At 57.4% G+C, this 13,537-nt stretch overlaps 1 protein-coding gene across 5 annotated transcripts in view; it reads right to left on the bottom strand.

Annotated features, from left to right (window-relative positions):
- Positions 1-13,313, bottom strand: part of SYT2 (synaptotagmin 2) — a 188,308-nt gene extending 174,995 nt beyond the window's left edge. For all 5 annotated transcript variants that reach the window (XM_073319718.1, XM_073319716.1, XM_073319715.1 and 2 more), the window contains exon 1: positions 13,183-13,313. The gene's annotated coding sequence lies outside the window, so the exon portion shown is untranslated. The remainder of the gene's footprint in view (positions 1-13,182) is intronic.
- Positions 13,314-13,537: the final 224 nt, after the last annotated feature.

The raw sequence follows: 13,537 nt of genomic DNA, 5'->3' as shown, positions 1-13,537 counted from the left end.
AGGCAGAGCTGCCAGCCCTGATGCACAAGCTCCAGGCAACCTACAGGCTTTTGCTCCCTAGCAAACAGTCCCTGCAGTTTCCTTGCTCCGCATACCCTCTGCCTTGTTCCCTGACATGAGGAGCCAGGACAAAATATGACCCCCATGCAATAGCATCCTCCGAAAGCCAACAGGAAATTCAAGGCAAGAGGGAGAAGGGGGTGTAACAGGCGGGGGAGGAAAGGGAAAAGGGTTACTGGAAAACACCAGCCAAGCATCGGAACCCAAATGAGAATGACTCCTTCCCTTCCACCTTCATTAGTCTAAGTTCACATTTGTTTTCCCCTTTTCCAGGGCACACAATCATTGATGAAAGGTGGCGATTTCAGGGAAACCAGAAATGATACAAACAGATCACAAGGGACGCGCCGATGTCCGATTCCGGCTCACGCAAAAGGCTCTGTTTGCTTAGAGTGAAGGATACTCCCGGGAGTTCCCAGTGACTCAATGAAGCTGCTACAAATCTGGGCAATCACTAGCATCCTCTGCAACCTCCAACAGCATCATACCTCCAAACAGCATTGTGCCCCCCACACCCTCGCTGTCCCAGCACTCCCCCATCCCCAAGCCACACATCCAGCCCCCCTCCACAGCACGCGGACATGCAGCTTTAACTCGTGCCCCATGGAGTGTAAGGGCTAGGCTGTGACTTGGATTGGACACCTGTACAGGGGACTCTGTGCACCCCTGCCTGAGCTACCTGGGCCTTGGGGTACTCCCCCATCCCAGACCAGCGGAACGGGGGGAGTCTTGTCGCCTTCCCTTAACACAACTAGTACCAGGGGGTGTCAATTTCCAGCTGCGAAGTGGGATGCAGGGGGGGATTTGTCCCTCCGAGGGTTGTGGGAGTGACTCCTGGGGTCTCGCTCGCTGAGCGCCTTTGGGATCTGCCCTCTACCCCTCTCCACCCCGTCCACTGCACGGCATCGGTGCGGGGGCGCAAAAGCTCATTTCACTTTGTCTTGAGCCACCGAAGCAGACTTGCCCCAGGCTTCTTCACACTTCTGCTCATCTCAGTGGCTCCCTCTTGAGGCTAAGGGCCTGGTCTAGGCGTCAGGAGAGCACCTCCGCCGTCGGCTCTCTGTGCGATCTTCAGCGAGCAGCTTCACCTCTGGGGGTCTCACTTTCCACAGCTATAAACCAAGGAGGTTGCTGATGGTGTGCGGGGAGGATACATTCACGAATGTCTCGGAGGTGCCCAGCTGCTGCTGTGATGAGGGTTGTAGAAGCCGGGTGAGGTCTCATTTTCCTGGGTCTATCGCCCGGGCGCAATGTTGAGCCTCCAGTACAGAAGGAGAAAGGCAGGGGTCAGAGAGGCTCCTCCGACAGCTTCTGCAAGAGCTGGAGGGCACAATATCGCTGGTTCTGCCCGGCAGCGATGGTTCTGGGCAGTGTCACAGGGGAGCGGTCATGCACAGTGGCCTGCTGATGGACAGCCATTTGATCTGTGCTGAATACCAGCATGGCCGAGCCAGCGACATGCCTCCAGGAGCTCAGAGCCTCTCTCTAACAGCACGGAGACCCAGTGTAGGACCCAGAGATCAATTCCAGGGACAGCATCGACTGCCGTACTGGCAGCAGGCGTGAGGGAGGCTGCTCTCACCCCAGTGACTCATCAAGCTCCGACCCCAGAACATATCTCCAACCCCACTTAGGAGATTCTCCTCCTCGGATTCCTTAAAAACGAGGTGATGAATGTGTTTCTAGGGCCTCTATATGGGAACCAGTGCTGCTGGTCCCTGGATTTAATATCACCAATGTCCACTGCAAATAGGGGAGAGTCCCATTGGTTTCAAGAGGTTTTGGATCAGGCCCGTGAGGTGGGGAATGTTTTCACTCTGATAAGGCAGCAGAGACGTATGAGCTGGAATTCCAGTTAGCTGGTACGTAACATGGGCTTGTGCCCAGGGGGGTCTTCGCACACATTTCTGGAGTAGTGAAACTCTTCTCTGGGCTCTAGGGAACTACATGATGCATCCTCCAGACACCCCTGGGAAACAGCTAATATCATTATACCCCTATTTTGGGGGTGGAAATAGTTGAGACACAGAGAGGCTAAAGGGACAGATCTTTAAAGATAAGTAGGTGCCCAACTCCTAGGGTGACCAGGTGTCCAGTTTTCGACCAAAACAGCCGGTTGAAAAGGGACCCTGGGCTCTGGTCAGCACCGCCGACCGGGCCATTAAAAGTCTGGTCGGTGGTGCTGCAGGTCTAAGGCAGGCTAGTCCCAAACTGTCCTGACTGGCATTGCACTGCACCCCGGAAATGGCTAGCAGGTCCAGCTCCTAGGCGGGGGAGGGCACAGGGCTCTGCACGCTGCTCCCGCCCCAAGCACTGGCTCCACACTCCCATTGGCCGGTTCCCAGCCAATGCGAGCTGGGGGGCGGGGCGGTGCCTGTGGGCAAGAGTGGTGCATGGAGCCTCCTGTCCCCCCCACCTAGGACCTGAGCCCCAACCCCCTGCCCCAACCCAGAGCCCCCCTCCAAACCCAGAGCCCCCTCCTGCACCCCAAACCCATCATCCCTGGCCCCAACCTAGAGTCCACACCCCCAACCCAGAGCCCTCAACCCCCTGTACCCCAACCCTCTCCCACACTCCAAATCCCTCGGTCCTACCCCCCTCAATCTGGAGCCCCCTCCTGCACCCCAAACCCCTCATCCCCAGCCCCACCCCAGAGCCCACACCCCCAGCCGAAGCCTGCACCCCCTCCCACACCCCAAGCCCCTGCCCTTGCCCAGTGAAAATTAGTGAGGGTGGGGGAGAGCAAGCCACCGAGGGAGGGGGAATGTAGTGAGCAGGGGTGGGGCCTCAGGAAAGGGGCGGGGCTAGTTTGGTTTTGTGTGACTAGAAAGTTGGCAACCCTAACAATGCCCACTGATTTCACTGGCAGTTAGGAGCCTAAATACCTTTGAAAATCCAGCCCTAAGTGACATGCCCAAGGCCACACAGGAAGTCTGTGGCTAAGCTGGGAAGACAACGCAGCCAGTGCCTGCTAAACCCAGGGTTGTGAGTTCAATCCTTGAGGGGGCTGTTAAGTTGATCCGGGGCAAAAAATGGGGATTGGTCCTGCTTTGAACAGGGGGTTGGACTAGATGACCTCCTGAGGTCCCTTCCAACCCTGAGATTCTGTGATTGCCTGATTATTTTCCTACAGAACCCCTCAAAATCAGAGCGACACCCCCTGTTGCTACAGGAGCGAGAGCACAGACTGTTTGCCAGCCTGAGTGCCATGCGATTCACCGCATTAAAGAGCTACAGTCACCCAATCAGGGAGCAAAACCCCATACCACGACTTAGGGGACAAATCAGAAACCACAAACCGCTCACCGGGAGCAAGGCTGAAAATTGTCCCTCCGCACTATTCGCAGAAGGTGAAATTCACCCCAGTCCCGGGAGCCAGCCCGCGGGAGGTCGGATTGTCGAGAAGAGCAGAGATCCAGATTTCCAGGGGCTCAGCACCCACAACTGGGGCAGAATTTCACCAGAGCCCTCCGCCCATTTAAGTACCAAAGGAGGGGGCCGATTTGCAGAAGTGCTCAGTCCCCAGTATGCTGAATCATTGAAAATCTGGACACTTATTTAGCTGCCTGTGTGGGAGCTGAGCTTTTTGGAAAACCAGACCCTCAGGGGCTTAACTGGGACTTAAGTGACTTCTCTGCACAGGATGCATCCCCCCAGAAATTAACAGCATGTATCACCCACACTTAGTGCTGCGTGCTCGTCCCCCCAGTGGTGGCTGGGGCACAGAGAGAGCCGACTGCAGCCTTGGCTAGCAAAACTGGCATTCTGGCTCAGGCGTTAGAGGCTGGTGCTTTTAGAACCAGGAGTCGCAGGTTCCATCCCCACGGCTGAGAGCCCAGCATTACTTTAGGAACAATTTGCAAATGGGGGGAAAAAAGCAGCAAACTTGTAAAGAAATAATCCAGCCAGTTCTACTTACCCCCCGATTTCTCTCCCGCTGATGTGTGTCGTGCGGCACGCACCTAGCTCTACCAGTTCAACACCCACCCCTACCCCGCCACCTCTTTCAGACCCCCCAGAAGTTAGTGCTCCAAGGTTGTTCCTCCACAGCGTATGCAATCCCTACCCTCTGTTCAGAGGACAAGGTCAAAAGGGAGCTTTTTAAGTGTCTCTGCAAGCAGCGCGAGGGCTCAATCTATCAAGCGGTTCTCTGAGCAGCTCACATTCAGTCTGGCCTGACCCTTGCTGCTCAGTTCATTGCAGCCAAAGCCAGCCACGAAGCGGCTGCACATCCCAATGGAGGTTTTCCTGCGTGAACAGGAGATGAGGCTGGAGCTGATCCCCAGGCTGTGCAATTCACACAGGTCCATATGCAGCAGGCCTGGCTAAGGGAGTCATTCTGCCAGCCTCTGTGGGGCCCCTGGAGCGAGCACGGAGAGCAGAACTGGAAACAAAGGCATCTACCCCACAAAGCCCCAGGCATGGACTCCGAGGTGCCGTGGCAGGAGGGGTAGGTATCTACCGGCAAGTGAGTTGAAGAGAGGGCACGGCAGGGCTTGCAGCGACCAGGAGGAGGTGGTCAGAGGATGTAAGTGGACGCAAGCATCCCTTCCTTTCACCAACATCGTCCTCCACCAACCCTAAGCTGCTTGTCAAGGCCCTTCCCAGTCAGTCCCCACTCTGCTTCTGATCTCTCATTTGCTACTGGGCTCTCGATGCTCGCCTCCAGTCGGCCAGTGCTGCCAGCCTCCATTGCCCGCTCGTTCTGTTTTCCAACAACCTCCTTCATGCGGTCTCCCCAGCTCCCCTTCACGATGCGGGGAGCTCCCCGTAAACATCCACAAAGCCACCTCCTTCTTCTCAAACCCTACACAAAACTCGGCCATGAGCAGGCCACTGGTGTGCCAAGACAATGGTCCGTCATGCTAACTCCTCGTACTCCCCTGTCTGGCTGTGGGCATCAGCTGTCTTATGCTTAGAATGACCCTTATGTCTTATCAGGTCTTATGCTTAGAATGTCAGCTCCTTGGGGCAGAGACAGTCTGTCTGTTGTGTGTGTCTGTACAGCACCAGGAGGTCCTGAATTGTGGCTGAGGCTCCTGGCCTTGACGGTAATATAAATAATATTTATTACTATTTAAGTCACATCAGCTACACTCTGACTCAGTGGACAGGCATGGCGGTAGGAAGCTGGTTGTGCTTCCCTGATCTCGGGCCACCTGGTCTAGGCAGAAGTTAGAGGGGCAGGGAGGCTACCCTAATTTCTGCTTCTGGTGCTCCACCATGGCCCTCCCTCCCGCCTTCCCTCCCCTTGCATGGTGGGTTTCCCAGGGACCGGCAGAACTGCCTCTGCTGACAGAGGGTTCCCTTCCACAAGGAGAATTCTCCACCAGATTCCAGCCCTCAAAGGGACAAGCACAAGCCCATGATGCGTGTGGCCTCACCGAGGTCCAAAGGGATTTGAATCCTAAGCATTGTGGGAAAAACGTTGGTGCCAAAGAGCGGGGCTGTTAGCCCGTCTCTCGACTGCAGAGGGGAACCAGCACTTCGATGGTTGCGATGGGAAGACGGCTCCAAGTCCAACCGCGCGCTGTCTGAATTGGCCTTGAAGGTTTAATTAATAAATGGGAAATTATGCTGATTGTATCCAATACTTTAGGACGCGTGACGTTCTCAAAATCCCATTATAAACTAAGGGAAGCATGATGAGCAAAATTAGCCACAGCATCTGAAACATCTCAATCCAAGTGATAACACCGTTATTAGGGGTAATGATCAAACGGCGCTTTGGGAACTGCAGCCTCCTCTGGGACGGGTCGTGGACCTGAGGCCCAGACTAGGTGAGCCGAGAGCATATGGGGCCACGGCCTCTGCGAAGTGACCCTCATAACCAAGGGTGGAGAATAACTTTGCAGAATTCAACTTCTCTCCCAGCTGAGATGGCTCTCCTGGTCCCAGCAGCACACAGCGGCTGCATGAGCCAATTGGCCAAGATGTGAGCTCCCATGCACAGCCCTGTCGGTCCCTAGCATTCAAAACTCCTGAATTGAGCCTCCAGAAACCATGGTTATTGCTTTAAAAAAAAAATCACAAGACCTCAAAAGTAACACGTGCTGGGTTCTGTTTATTTGCCTGCTGGTGCCACAGCCTTTGGCCATCTTTTCCAGCTCTTCTTTACAACCAGGAGGGCTAGGAACTGAATGGTGACCCTCCCAGAACCAGCTGACTCCAGGAGCTGGAGCTTGCTGGGAAAACACCTAAAATCACAGTCGTCGTGATCCAGTAACAGGAGCTGGGGACACGAGGGCCAAATCCCGCCCCTGGAAGTCAGCGGGCGTGTTTCCACCGTGTGTGCTTTAGGTCAGGCCCGCTGCCCAACATCATCGTGGGAAGGGTCCCCAGAATAACGGTACAGGCGTGGGTTCAGCAAGCAGCAGGGCTGGCAGAGGGCTCCCTTGGAGAACAGACACACCCTGAGCGACCTTCCCTTCCCAGTTATCTCCAGAGACGAGGCACTACCCCTCCCGGGAGCGCCACGGGACACCTACTCGCCTGCCACTGGTACTGGCCTGCAGGGGAGCAAGCTCGCTGGCACTCAGCACCTCCCAGGATCAGCCTGGAGAGCTCCTTGCAATGGAGAAGAGCCAGGACTGGGCTGTAATGGATACAAAGGGGAGTCTCTAGTGAGGCTGCAGAACCTGGACAGACCTTGTGGTTCTCTCTGGCTCCCACTAGCCCTCTCCTTAAGTCATGGCACGTCCCCAGAGAGGAGTCCTTTGCCCAAACTGAGCGAGACGCAGATGGGGAGGGAGGAAGAGGGGAGAAGAAGAGAAGGAGCAGGAGGCAGATTTCCCAGGCCCTTGCACAGAAAGGTGGGCGAGTGCTGCTGAGATAGCATCTGGCCATGCTAACAGTCCCTCCGGCCCCAGACAGCGCTGCCAAGCCCCGTTTTCACAGGCACAACATTCCAGCTGTCATTCCCTTTTAAAACATAAAGACGGGGGCACTTGATGGCCCAAAGGGCTGAGAATGGGAATGGAGCCTCCCAGCCCCTGAAACGGAGCCCCAGGCAGCAGTGACCCACAGCCGATGGCTGCCGCATGACCCCAGTGTGCAAGGCACCGTTTGGGTCTCAGTCCGCTTCCGAGCTGAGGAGATGTGTTGGCATCCCATTGGCTACCCCAACCAGCGCTAATTAGCCCACTCAGCAAGAGTCTTTTCATCTTCTTCCTTTGGCTCAATTGTGCGTACAGCCCCTAGCGCAAAGGGGTCCTGGTGCTACTGTAATACACCTAACAATAGCAACACTAGGGTGCCGCTGGTGTGTTGGGGGCTGATGCTCACAGAAAGCAAGCCCGTCATGGAGAAACTGGACATCGTGACAGCTTCTCTCTAGCTACACCAAGGAACGTCAGTGTGGTCCAGTGGATCAAACATATAACTGCGGGCCAAGAGACTGGGGTTCTAAGCCTGGCTCTCGCACTGACTTGCCATGTAACTTCAGGGAAGCCACCGCCCCACTCTTTGCCTCAGTTTCGCCATCTGTAAAATGGGGAGTAAACACTGACTTCTCTTGGCAAAGCACTTTGAAATCAGTGAGCAAAAAGGCCTGGACGAGTGTTTCGGTAGGTTTTGTTCTGGCGGAGTAGCAGTAATATCGTTTGAAAGGCAGGAAGACCTAGGAAGTCTGACTCCACAACTAAATCACAGCTAGGACCTTGGGAATGTCACGCCTTTGCTCTATGCCTCAGTTTCCCCCATTTGAAAAGCGGGATAACGACATTTTTGCAAAGTGCTTTGAGATTCTCAAGTGACAGGCAAACGCAGAGCATTAACTACTGCTCCTATCTCATTAGAGCAGCCAGCAATTACAGAGAGTCTCCTTCAAAGGACACGTGCTACAGAGAAATGATGCAGCAGACGGCAAGTGACCCTTCCTACCCGTTGCTGCTTTTCTGTAGTTTCTGGTGCCAGGAGGGGAAAAAAGAAATCTGCAGCATCATCTCAGCAACAAAGAATTAACAAATAAAACCCTGCGCTCGTTAAGCGACAGGCACCGGGCGGTGACCACAGCACTCCACCACTGCAGAGAGGCATCTGCATGGCCCAGTCAGTTCCCAGTGGCTCCGAACTGGTGAACACCAAGCTGCACAAGCTGGGCGGGGGGGTGAGGGGGGGAGAAAGACTGGAGGGTTCTGAGGGGCTTTCCAAAGCAGTTCCCCCCACTCAAGCTCCCACACCCCGAGGGATGAACGCAGCTGCCTGATTGGTAATGAAGATCCAGGATGCATTGTGCCCACTCATCATAGGAGGTGCCAAGTCGGGCCCCCTGATTGCAGGCCGTTCGACCACCCATGGGACAGGCACATCCCCATGCACCGAGGAATCCGCCCGCCGAAACCTGGCTGCGGCTAGATGAGAGGTTTGGAGTGGGGCGGGGGGAGTGAAGTGCAGGCTGCCTGCCTGTGGATAAACTCCTCCTGCCGCCCTCCACCTCCCTAACCCTTCTCTCTCTCGGGGAGGAGTCTTTGTAGCCAGGTGGGAAGATCGTAGCGCAGACAGAGATGGACCCAAGCTGCAAGGTTGGGATGCAGAACTCCTGTTTCTCTCACGGAGCTCAGAGAGGTGGGACCCTGGATTTTGGTTCCGATCCCCCACTCCAGGTCTATCCTGAGCTCTAAACCACCCACCAGGGCCTATGGCAGGCAGCTGCTCTGGGCCACGCTAACATGGCTAAACACAGGAGTAGCTGGGGTTCCCCACATGGCTGTTGTGACCAGTCAGAGCATAGCAGCATGTGCAGCAGCATCACTCCCCTTCCTGCCCCATCCCTTCACTTCCTCCAAGGAAGGGGAAAGTTCCCAAGGCATTTGGGACTGTGAGATGCCAGGCATCCGTGCTGCACGCCCCCCTGCCCCAGGGGTCCTGTGTGCAAGGGGAGCAGTAATGAGGCCAGGGAACTAGCCTTGGCTAATACACTGATCATGGTACTCTCAGCCAGACCCAACTCGGCTGTCATCCCAGCTCTGCCACTGACTCATTGTGTGACCTTGCGCAAGTCACTTACCCAACCCGGGTTAGACTCTTGCTTGGGTCCTAACCCCTTTTCCTGCTTCTGGGGGGCGAAGAGTGAGCCCTGGCCACATGCTGCCAGAGAACAGGAGACATAAGAACAGCCATATTGGGTCAGACCAATGATCCATCTAGCCCAGTATCCTGTTTTCTGACAGTGGCCTGTGCCAGATACTTCAAAGGAAATGAACAGAACAGGGCAGTTATCAAGTGATCCATCCCCTGTCCTCCAGTCCCAGCATCTGGCAGTCAGAGGCCCAGGTCTACCAGCTGCATCCAGCCACGCTGCAAGGGGGTGGGAGGGGGAGGTGTTTCACAGAGATGTGGCTCAGCACTGATGGGGTTAATGCAACCATTCCACTCTCCTTATGTTATCGTGGGCTCTGGGGAGCAGAACCTTGTCTTTCAAGTCTCATAGCAAGGTGGCCTGGTCTAGCAGTTAGAGGGGACTGGCAGTCTGGCCTTATGGGTTCTATTTTGGGCTCTGCTGTGTGGCCTGGGGCACATGCAGTTTCCCTGCCTCAGTTTCCCCCTTTGTCAAATGCCAGCCATAATAATGACACTCACTTCTATAGCACGTGGTGATCTCAAAGCACTTTGCCGGCATTCATTCATTCAGCATCACAATTCCTTTGGGTGGTGCGTACAGAACAGAGAGGCCTTACTTATTCCATGGCTGAAATGCAGCCGTCCCTTGGGTGGGTCGTGGCTACTGTGTAGCAGTGCACAAGAACACGACACTACATTAGGGCAGGAAGCGAAGGAGAATATCGTATGCAACTGAAACTGCAGGGGGAATTCAGTTCAGCAGAACGTAATCACTGGACGTGGGCAGGGCACCAGCTTTAATTCCTCTGCTCAGATGGAAAGCACCAGCAGCCCATGAGTGGGGAGGGCCTAGGCTTGATGTCTCACCAAAACCATCCCCCCATTTTGCCGCACAGCACCCCTAGCACCGTGCTGGGGCATGGGGGTCAGCACTGACTCAGAGGGGAGAGCGCCCCCTACTGAGTCCCCTGCCGGCTCCCTGCAGCGCGCTCCTGGGGCATTGGGGTCAGCGTTGTCTGCAAGGGGAGAATGCCCCCTAACCCAAGCTGTAGCAAGGTCTCAGCTGGGGCAGTCCGTGGCTGCAGGCTGGACTCCCAGTGACAGGGCTCCCAGAAGGGAATGAAACACCCCCTCTCTGCCCAGAGGGAACGAAGCTGCCAGAGAACAAGGTGCCCACGCCAACAACGTCAGCCACGTCACAGCCAGACAGGCCCTTCTTAGAACAAGAGGGGTCAGAGCCCGGACGTGCTCGTGCCGTGTGAACACGGCCACCAATTTCTGGTGCTGCTGGTTATACGGTAGAGCCCACTGGAACACCCCCCCGGGACACTCCCATCCCGGGATCCCCTTTCACACACACACACAACTAGGCATCCCTTCCTTCCCCTCCCCCTCCCCGCGGCTGGGTACTCCTTCACCTCCAAGACCACCACACACAACCCTGCAGTCCTGGCACCTCTCCCGAGCAGTGGGGCACTCGCGCCCCACCCTACACCCCCCTCACCAGCAGCGTTGACACCCACTGAACCTAGCAAAAGAAAAGAGGCAAAGTGAATAGCAGCTGGCACAGCCCCCCTGGGGACAGGGGGCAACTATGCCCACTCCAGAATTGGGAGCCTACCAACCAAGGGAAACACCTTTCAGCATAAACACCACAGGAGACCAAATCCTGGCCCAGTCCGGCCCCCTCTCCCCTACCCCTCCTGCTTTAACAAGAGCACCACATCAGAACGGCCACCCTGAGTCAGACCAGTGGTCCATCTAGCCCAGTGGCCAATGCCAGGTGCTTCAGAGGGAATGAACAGAACAGGGCAATAGTGGAGTGATCCATCCCCTGTTGTCCAGTCCCAGCATCTGGCAGTCAGAGGTTCAGGGACATGCAGAGCATGGGGGTTGTGTCCCTGACCATCCTGGCTAATAGCCATTGCTAACCACTAGACTACACTCTCTCCCTAGGGCTGGAAATAGCACCCAGGAGTCCTGGCTAGACCATCCTGCTGTAACAAGTTATAATGCTCACGCGTCAGCTCTGCCCAGTCCCTGTCTTTGGAGAGAACCCCGATTCCCCCTTGCTCTGGCTGGCCTAACCTGATTGTTTGGGGGTGCCAGGCTGGGCCATCGGGCTGCAATCCCAGCCCATCTCTGCCCACTGAGACTGCAAGCCCGTCCCGGCTGCAGCAGGAGGAGACCCAGCCTTGTCGTGGACAGGCAGCGCTAATGACTCAAGAGTAGGGAGTTGGTATCTCCCGCCTCATCTTGTAAGTGCTCCAGTGCGGTAATAGACTGAGAGCTCGGAGAGTGACCCTCCTCTCAGCAGCTGGCAAGGAGACAGAGACGCCTCTGCCAGCAATTCTTCCTAGGCACTGCTGGCAAGGGGGGGAATGACAGAGGCCGGGGGGGCGGGGGGGGTTGACAGTCTCTGCTTGGCGCTGGTATTTAATCTGCTGCATCCCCTGGGACATGAGAGATGGACCCTGCCCCCAATGACGCTGGCGTGAAGCCGTCAGAGTCACTGCACTGTCTCTCCCAGACCCCACCCCACGGGGCCCACTCAGGCCTGCTGGGCTCTCGCTTTCTTCCTGCTGCAAATCACCCAGAGAAACGCCTCCCCTCAGCAATGGAGCGTGCTGTCATGGAGCGACCCCTACACAAACCGAGGCGCTGGCCTCAGCCCCACACCAGCAGCTGGCATATAGGGCTGGCACGCTCTCGCCCGCCTTCATCTGCGCTTGCTTCCTCCCGTCACCTTTTTCTCATTCCTGCCCTTGTCCCACTCCCCAGCCTCGCTTTTCTGACCCATTCTGGCCTGCTCCGGGCCCCGCTCCCAGCTGCGTGCCCAGAGACACTCGTTCTCATCTTCCCCCCGGTGCGGACACGCTCAGCACGCCCGGTACTGACATGCTTCACTTTGGCGCAGTGGGTTCATCCCATCAGTGGTGCACTCCTGGAAGGGGATGGGGAGCCCTTCTTTCTGCAGCAACACGGCACATGGTGCCACTGGCCTCAGGGTCCCTCGGAGAGCGGGGATGGCCACGCGCACCAACCAGGGGTACACAGTGGGTCCCAGGGAAGGTGCTGCTTAGATCCAGGGTTTGGATGTGGCCCATTGTAGGGTGACTGGGATCAAAGCTCAGGGCTGTTCGGAGCTGGCCCATCTTACCCATGAAAGGACACCCCTGAATCCACCCCTTCCTCACACCACAGGCAGGCAGCCAGAAAGTTTGTTTGCTCTCCAGGGACCCTGCAGGCGGCAGGCACCCACTGTGTAATCGCCCCCCATACACTAGTGGCATCGTACAGCAAGCTGGCATGAGCACAGATGCTCCAGATCCTCTCTGGGGCTTCAGACCCAGCCCAGGCTGCCCGCGTGACCCACAGGCAGGCCAGAGACCAGGTGGGAAACGTTCTGTCCTCACTTCCCTCCTTGTCTCGCCAGCATCCCTTGGGATCCCAAGCCCCGTGTCCTGCCTGAGGGAAGCCCCCGAATTGCAGCCTTGAGACAAGAGACGCCAGCCCTGCAGCATCACCCCTGCACTTCTTGCTTTACCCTAACCAGTGCTCAGGAGTCTTCCCGGTCAGGACCAACCCCGGGCCGGAGCCACTTCCTGGCTGGAACCTTGAAATCACCCCCACATCTCTCCTTCTCCGCAGCGCCCGGAGGCGAGGGGCCCCCTGCCAAGCCCGCATGCCACACGCTAGGCTCTCCAGCCCCAGGGCTTCACCGGCAATGAAAGAGGGGCCGGGGCTCAGGCAACTGTTATACTTTCATAACTGATGCAGCAAGCCCAGCGGCGCCGGGGCTCTGAACTGCCCGTGCCCAGTGTAGAGGAGCCCGGGCGCAAATATGCCCGGTGCAAACCAGGCGCCCCCCGAGTCAGCCAGCGGGCCCAGGAGCCCCCCCAGCAGCACCCAGCGCCGCTCCCCTTCCCAGGGAGAAAACAAGCAAACTTCAGGGAGCTCTTTCCCTCCGCCGCGCCCCAAGCCCACCCAGCGACGCCAGGGGCGCCAAGCCGGGGCGGGCAGCAGCGCCCCGGACCCTTGCCGCAGAGCCGGGAAACTCACCCGCCTGCGGGAGCGGAGCCGGCGCGCGGGACCAGGACGCCCCGAGCCTGGGCTCCGGCAGCTCGAGCCCCGAATGCGGCAGAGTCGCCAGCCCGCCGGGGCTCCCGTGCGGCGTCGGAGCGCAGCGCTCCCACCTCATTGGCTAAAGCATCTGCGTTAATGGAGCGGGGTCGGGAGGGGGGAGGAAGGCTGCGCCCCCCCCCTCAGCTCCTCCCCACCGCGGGGCGGCCCATCCCCCCGCCCCGCCCAAGCGCCCCCCGCCCCAGCCCGGCTTTGCTGCGCGCCGCGGCCGGGAAATGGGGCTGGCGCCGCGCCGGGGGCAGGTCGCTGCGCTGGCAGGAGCGGCGGGGAGGAG

Source organism: Lepidochelys kempii, chromosome 21 (genome assembly GCF_965140265.1).
Source record: "Lepidochelys kempii isolate rLepKem1 chromosome 21, rLepKem1.hap2, whole genome shotgun sequence".
In the NCBI taxonomy this organism is placed as follows: domain Eukaryota; kingdom Metazoa; phylum Chordata; order Testudines; family Cheloniidae; genus Lepidochelys; species Lepidochelys kempii.
Note: the sequence above shows the minus strand (reverse complement) of the source record. Positions and strands in the feature narration are given on the sequence as shown.